This window comes from Papaver somniferum, chromosome 2, assembly GCF_003573695.1.
Source record: "Papaver somniferum cultivar HN1 chromosome 2, ASM357369v1, whole genome shotgun sequence".
In the NCBI taxonomy this organism is placed as follows: Eukaryota; Viridiplantae; Streptophyta; class Magnoliopsida; order Ranunculales; family Papaveraceae; genus Papaver; species Papaver somniferum.
The window spans coordinates 33,580,812-33,588,598 of NC_039359.1; the positions used below are offsets into that span (position 1 = coordinate 33,580,812).

Consider the following 7,787-nt stretch of genomic DNA (forward strand, 5'->3'; position numbering starts at 1 on the left):
GATTGGTCCACCAACCCAAATTATCCTTTCTCCAGGAAAGGGTTTTAATTTGGATATTTAAAGATGAATATTGGCTTTGGTATTATTTGGGATAATTATGGTTATATTAAATCCTAACAAAAAGAGGATAATATTTCCATGAGATAATTATCTTGGGTAGTTATAATTAATATTTAAGATAATTATAGAAATCCTAACATAAAGAGGATAATTATCTTTAGTTTTAATTATAATTTAAGATAATAATTAAGGTAAATGCTAAATCCTAACAGAATGAGGAAGGGGTTAATTTAGATTTTATAATTATTTAAGATAATTATAATTCCTATGAGAGAGGATAATTATTATTCAAGATAATGATTAAGGATAAATAAGGATTATGATAGTTGTTTAAGGAATAACAAATTTTATCATGAATCTGGTTGTTTTCTTGGATTTATACAGGTAAGGGAAATTATTAAGATAACTATGAAAACCCTACAGCTAGATCTACTTTCTGCCTATAAATAGAGGCTAGATCCTAACTCAAAAGGTACAGATTTTCTAATCTTTTTCCACAGAATACACCTGTGAAGAAACTCTCTTTGACTTTAGTATCAGAGTGTTTTTTGAAGGTACCCCCACCATTCAACGTCAATCATATCAACGGTTTCCTGTGAAATTGAATCAGTATTTGGAGATTAGTCAATCGATATCAATCACAATTTCATTAGCATCTTTGGAGGAATCTAATCAATGAAGGAGATTTAATCCATCTACACGCATCTCGAAGAGTGTTGGTGTGGATATTTTTGCACCAACATATTTTGGGGCCGGCTAAGGGGACACGAACCCTTGATCGTTCTCCCCTTGCGAAATAAGTTGTTTTTCCAAGCTTTTTTTGGAAGAAAAGTTTATGTAACAGATCCTGAAGCGTTAAAGAAAAGTCCTAACAACAATTGATCCACTGTTATAGATCTGTCAGAAACATCAACAGATGTTGCTGTGTTACAGATCTGTCCAGAAATACCAACGGAAAACAAAAAATTCCAATAAGAGCATGAGACGAAGAACAAAGAAGAGTACAAAAGGTCAGAAATAAAAGGTTCGGAGAGATAGCAACCGCAGTGCTACCCAGCCTGTAATCGAGGAACCCAACCTCTTATCGAGGAAGAGGGAAGGAGGAACTAACAACTATTGAAGAGTTGATAGAGATACAAATCCGGGATCAACAAAGAGCATACAATTTTTATTGGTGCGAAACCGCCCGTAGATGGGAAAGACAGCTTGTTTACTCTTTTGAAAGAAAGTAAAGATGTGTTCACTTGGAGTCTCAAAGACATTTCCAAGGGAACATGTAAAAGCAAGTAAAAAAGCATTAAAAGTTATATGTAGGAGAGTATCAAAGACTCAGAAGAAATACTTAGGGGAGATAGAGAACATGGAAAATTTACACTTACGGATCAGCAGACACGGATGGTAAAGGTTTCGGCTGTGTACTTGTTTTCCAGGAGAAAAAGCCGTCCAACTAAGATTTACAGCTTTAAACAATCAATCGGAGTATGAAGCAATAGTCTCTGGACTAAAGACTGCAACGCATTTGGGGGAGTGTACAACTTGCTATCTGCAATTGACTGCATCACCAAATGGCTTCAGGTAATAGCTTTGGTGAGGATGGAGGTCGTAAACACGTCCACAAATTCATCTGAGAACCAATACTTAGTTAGTCATATAAGCATGCGTCGACTGGCAGTATGGGAATGTCGATCAGATACGAGCTACAAAAGTCTAAAGTGTGGCATAATCTGAAGAAAAATCAACACGTTTAGAAAAGGTCAGACAACATGGGGCGTCCTTTTCAATGCCCGGTGAGAATTGGGAACACTTTTTTCAAGTATTTAATAAGGAAATACTTTTAATGTTTTTCTGAAAAAGAAAGTCAAATTTCAATGGAACCATACCTTCCTTGTGTTACTAGAGAGTAAGGGAAGCAATTCTTCGTTGAGGCACATGAAGGGTGCTGTGAGGATCATTATGAAGGAAGGAGTCTAGTGCATAGGATCTCAATAGTACTTCCGGCCTTATATGCAGAGTGACACAGGGATTATATAAGAAAATGTTTGTCTTGTCAGATGCATGGCCCTCTTATAAAGAGACCAACGAATGAGTTGCATCTGGTTGTTAGCCCGTGGACGTTCAATAAGTGAGGATTGGATATTGTAGGTTTTTTTCCAGCTGCACTGGGGGGCGTCAAGTATTTATTAGCTGCAACTTACTACTTCAATAAATGGGTAGAAGCAGTAGCTTTGGTAAGAATAGGGGCGACAGACATCTGCAAAAACTTGCAGATTTGATGTACCAGTGATGATCATTTCTGACAACGGAAAAGAATGTACCTAATAAAATACAGGAGAAAGCTGCATTCAAATAGGGTAAAATCCTCGATGTTGTTAAGAAACATTTCACGCGCGCATATGTCTCCAAATATTTTCTATTAAAGAGAAAAGTAGATAGCTTGGAACATTTTCTATTAAAGAGAAAACCAAGAACTTTGAATGTTCACTATTGAAGGAAGCTGTCTTCGGTATGACTACAGACCACTGATATATCCTAGAGGCTAATCAGTTATGACGTAGCTGATTGCAAAGGATGCTAACAAGAATAGTTATGCGGTTCTTGTGGTGCATCTCCTGAGGAGTCTAATCCGATTGCATGTTATGATCAATCATATAAAGTTTCTTTCGTGGAAGGTGATGACAAGTTGCTGGACATCTTGATGATAATCAAGCATAGTTAAAAGAAAATCAAGTATCGTAAAGTTCAAAGACTACTAGCGACCTTAAAGGAAATAACTAAGATAGGTGCAGAGACAGTGCTCGAGTTACCTGAGCTGGTAGCAAACTTCTGTTGTGGGCAGTGAAAGGAGGTGCGAGGACGCTCATTTAAAGTGATATTAACCGCCGTGAAAGGAAATAAATATTTTACAAGGACTAGGACTTTGAGAGTTTCACAAGTTGTCGAATTTCTAGTGTTGACGGCTACACTTTTCACAAGTTGATACGGACGTGATTGAATGAAAAGCGGAGGCTAATGGGATTTTATAACGTGTGCCACCCATTGGAGATTTCTCAAGTTTGAAAACAAACAGAGTGATCAACCAACCCAGTCCCAAGCAAAGACAACTGACAAGTACATATTGGTTGATGTGGTGCTGCCGTTCCAGTCCAAGTGAAGTGGCAAAGCAAGATTTAGCTACCAAAGGGAAGATCCTTGCACGAGAAATCAAAGCATAGGATTCATGGTGGATCAATAATTGTCATCTAAACATACAAACTACAGGCAGTTGGAAGAGTAGCTACACAAAGGCAATCAACGACTAGGCCACACACATATCCTAAACACTTTCTTGTGGACAAAGTAGAAAAGGGAACTTAGGAAATAACACGAAGAGGTCATACACTCTTGATGCACTAACATTATTGGTTAATTAACAGATTGAAGATTACGAACATCAGCTGAAGAAACATCGTCCAAGGTACGTGAGATTATGGAAACTCACCTTTGTTCTTCTATAAAGAGGGATGTTGTTACTGCAAACTCCAAGGATTCACAACATCGAACTACCAAGGATGTTGTCTCAGTTGCTTATAATCTTGGTATGAAGGTTATTGCTAGAGACACCCATCAGAAAGGAAGAGATTTGGAAAGATGATGCACGAAACAGGAGTGGTCATTAAGACTTTTTACCAAACAGGTCTTGAGCCAAACTTCTCTTGCCATAGTTTTAAAGTTTTATTTAAAAGAAAATCCTGCAGAGTTTAATTCATATTAAACTCATCATTCATACGCCACACAACATTCGAAAATCATGAGCTTGGTTCTTCATCATCAATCAACAACGGCACAGTTAAAGCGTCTGCAGTAGTAACAAGGACCTTACCTAAGAGTCATTGGAATTGGAGATTATTTAAGTAGGATAAATATTGTCCCACACAAGGAAGGAAGGTGAGAAGCCGCGCGTAGCAAACTGGCGTCCAGTCTTGATCCTGGAAGTTCGTTTCTCATGAGACATATCGCAAAAGAGAAATTAGGATTTAATAAAGAAGGCACATACTTTACTTGGATTTTTGGTCATCACGGTTTGCAATCAAAGCTGAAACACCAAAAGTTGGCATAAATCGCAAGGGAATGGGTTATTTCTCGCAGTAAAAAAGAGCTTCTGGCTGAACCTAGGGACGTCAAATACTGGTTAGCTGCAACGGATTACATCACCAAATTAGAAGAAAATGACGGCGATAAAATACATCCGCAAATTTATTCAGGAGCCATAATATGCGTATAAGGCATATTATCTCTATTAGTAAAGAAAAGCAGGATGATCATGATCATTTCTACTAATAAAGAAAAGCAGTCCAATGAAGGAACAATCTCGACGATAATTGGATGCGCACCTCAACATTGGAACACGTGACCAAGATAAGTCCTAAACGATTCTGTTCTGTGAAAAATACAAATTCAGATAGGATATCTTGGTTCTAATTTGAATTCAGAGCACACCATGTGCATGTACTTATTAAAAAAGTACTTGCAAATAAGTTCTATTAAAAGAAAAAGAAAGGGAAGAATTTAAAGATGTTTTTTCCGTTGCGATGAGGGTCATAAAAGGAAAAAACACGGTAAAGGAAGAAGAAAAGAGCAGGTACTTACAAGAAAAAACTTCTAGAAACGTTGGATTCCCAATCGGGATTCATAGCGGGATTTAACCACGGTGAGTATATCATCTCCCAATAAAACAAGAAGAGGAAAGTCAAAAAAGGGCTACAAAATGAGAAACTTAAAGAGAGAAAACAATTACCTTGATTTGCCTTTAGTTCTTACTTGGATGAGCAAGAAAGATTAACCAGCTGCAATGAAGACAAAGAAGTAATAGAGTAAAAAAAAAAAGGCAGACAAAGTGTGCGTCAATGGAACAAAGAAAAGAAGAAGCAATGGTAACTTACTTCAAGAAAGAGGCGCAAAGCTACAATTTTGGGGCGGCGAAAGAGTTTACAGGGTTATATAAGATAACTACGCGGGATTCAAAAATATCTGGTTAGCATCAAATACTTTACAATCCAAAACACGTTTACTGTTAGATATGCAAATTGGAACAGATGTAGCCAACGAAGATTAAGATTATGTGGACCCTATCAAAGAGCCGTACACACGCTTCGATAAGGTTTGACGCAAGGACTATCCAGCCGAGCACTAGAAGTATTTACTCCCCCATGCATGGCAGCACACGTAGGGATATATCAAATCCGGGGTATCCACGCAATGATGTGGAATCCGGGTTTTGTTTTTCTTGACCCTCAACAAGTTGAGAATTAAGAGGGGGCGATGTTTGTACCATACTAAAACGGTATATGGATAGTGGCTTATTCTTGAAGCCCATTTCATTTATTATAGAAACACAACTGGCTTATTTTGGAAGTCCAGTTCGCTTATTATTGAAGCCCATTTCGTTTATTATAGAAACACAACTGGCTTATTTTGGAAGCCCAGTTGGCTTATTATTGAAGCCCATTTGGTTTATTATGGAAACCATTTTTGCTTAGTAGGAATTACTGTTTAGTCAAATTTTTCATGACCCAGTTAATGGCTAGTCCACCCGTGAAAAACATTTACTCCCTAATCCAAAAACATGTTTTTGGACTAGATTATTTACTCTCTAGTCCAAAAACTTCGTGGAGATTATAAAGTGTATTTTATAAATGCCTAAAACACCCTTCCAGGTCTAATTAGTATCAACACATGTAAATATTACTAGTAGTATGTTGCTACATACTAGTAATATCAATACGGTGATACTACATATTAATATGTACTATACTAGTAGTAACAAAAATATCTTACTAATTTGTTACTAGTAAATTAAATAACTACTTTACTAGTAGTAATTAGTATAGTAGTATACTAGTATACCCTAATATACTGGTATATTAGTATACTAGTAACTGGTACTAGTAGTAAATGTAGTATCAATACATAAGATACTACATATCAATATATAACATACTACATATCAATATGTAGTATCAATATATAACATACTACATATTTATATGTAGTATCAATATATAACATATTACTACTAGTATACTAGTAATATTACTATTAGTATACTAGTTACTACATATTACTACTAGTATACTAGTTACTACATATTAATATATAACATATTACTACTAGTTACTACATATTACTACTAGTATACTATTTACTACATATCAATATATAACATATTACTACTAGTACTAGTTACTACCAGTATACTAGTTGTTACTAGTATATTAGTTACTACATATTACTACTAATATACCACATATTAGTACTAGTACACTACTAATATACTACATGCTACATATGTTATTACTACATACTACATATGTAGTAACATATGTATTAATATACATAATATTATATGTTAGGGTTAGTAGAGTAATTTTACTCTTTTCAAACCTTTTTTGGACTAGCGAGTAAATATGTTTTCCCGCTGGACTAGCCATTAATCCGGGTCGGGTTTACTGGACTAAACGAGAAAGTTCTCTTTTGCATATTATGGAAGCCCAAAAACCCATGGGTTGGCTCTTAGAACCCATGGATCGGTCCACCAACCAAAATTATCCTTTCTCCAGGAGAAAGGTTTTAATTTGGATATTTAAAGATGAATATTGGATTTGGTATTATCTGGGATAATTACGGTTATATTAAATCCTAACAAAGAGAGGATAATATTTCCATGAGATAATTATCTTGGGTAATAATTAATATTTAAGATAATTATAGAAATCCTAACAGAAAGAGGATAATTATTTTCAGTTTTAATTATTATTTAAGAGTAATAATTAAGGTAAATGCTAAACCCTAACAGAATGAGGAAGGGGTTAGTTTAAATTTTATATTATTTAAGATAATTATAATTCCTATAAGAGAGGATAATTATTATTCAAGATAATGATTAAGGATAAATAAGGATTGTGATAGTTGTTTTAAGGAATAACAAATTTTATCATGAATCTGGTTGTTTTCTTGGATTTATACAGGTAAGGGAAGCTATTAAGATAACTATGAAAACCCTAAAGCTAGACCTACTTTCTGCCTATAAATAGAGGCTAGATCCTAACTCAAAAGGTACAGATTTTCTAATCCTTTCCACACAATACACCTGTGAAGAAACTCTCTCTGACTTTAGCATCAAAGTGTTTTTTGCAGGTACCCCCCACCATTCAACGTCAATCATATCAACGGTTTCCTGTGAAATTGAATCAGTATTTGGAGATTAGTCAATCGATATCAATCACAATTTCATTAGCATCTTTGGAGGAATATAATCAATGAAGGAGATTTTATCCATATACACGCTTTTCGAAGAGTGTTGGTTTGCACCAACACATAACAAAGGTGTCCTTCACTTGTTCATACACATATATATCTACATTGTTTTGCTTTTCCTAATAAATAAATAAATAAATGGAGAACTCCTCAAGATGTGTTGAATCTTGAGACGGAAGAAGACATTAAAGGATGCGATTTTGTTCAAGAACTTATCTTGAAAAAGATGATTGAAAGGATGAAGTACAACTCCTGGATTGCAGAATCTATCAAGGATTTAATTCTTTTTCAGAATGACTCTAGGGTCGAATTTGCACATTTTCAAATGCAAATAAATCAGCTTATTGATGGTCAGACCAAAATCCTTGAAAATCAAAAGATCTTGATCAAAAATCAGAAGAAACTCATAATGGACTGTGTCGAATCTAGGCATC

At 35.3% G+C, this 7,787-nt stretch overlaps 1 long non-coding RNA gene across 5 annotated transcripts; it reads right to left on the reverse strand.

The window, feature by feature from the left end:
- Positions 1-341: 341 nt before the first annotated feature.
- Positions 342-5,090, reverse strand: LOC113347322. 5 transcript variants are annotated; one of them, XR_003358877.1, is made up of 8 exons: positions 4,980-5,090; positions 4,687-4,883; positions 4,431-4,477; positions 4,094-4,232; positions 3,920-4,025; positions 1,941-3,788; positions 1,440-1,684; positions 342-653 (listed from the first exon to the last, which is right to left on the reverse strand). It is a non-coding gene; the product is annotated as an uncharacterized LOC113347322 (long non-coding RNA). The 5 variants fall into 5 exon arrangements; XR_003358878.1 differs by lacking the exon at positions 342-653 and having other exon boundaries at positions 677-1,684; positions 1,941-2,375; positions 2,865-3,788; XR_003358879.1 differs by lacking the exon at positions 342-653 and having other exon boundaries at positions 677-1,684; positions 4,431-4,472.
- Between the last annotated feature and the right edge of the window lie 2,697 nt (positions 5,091-7,787).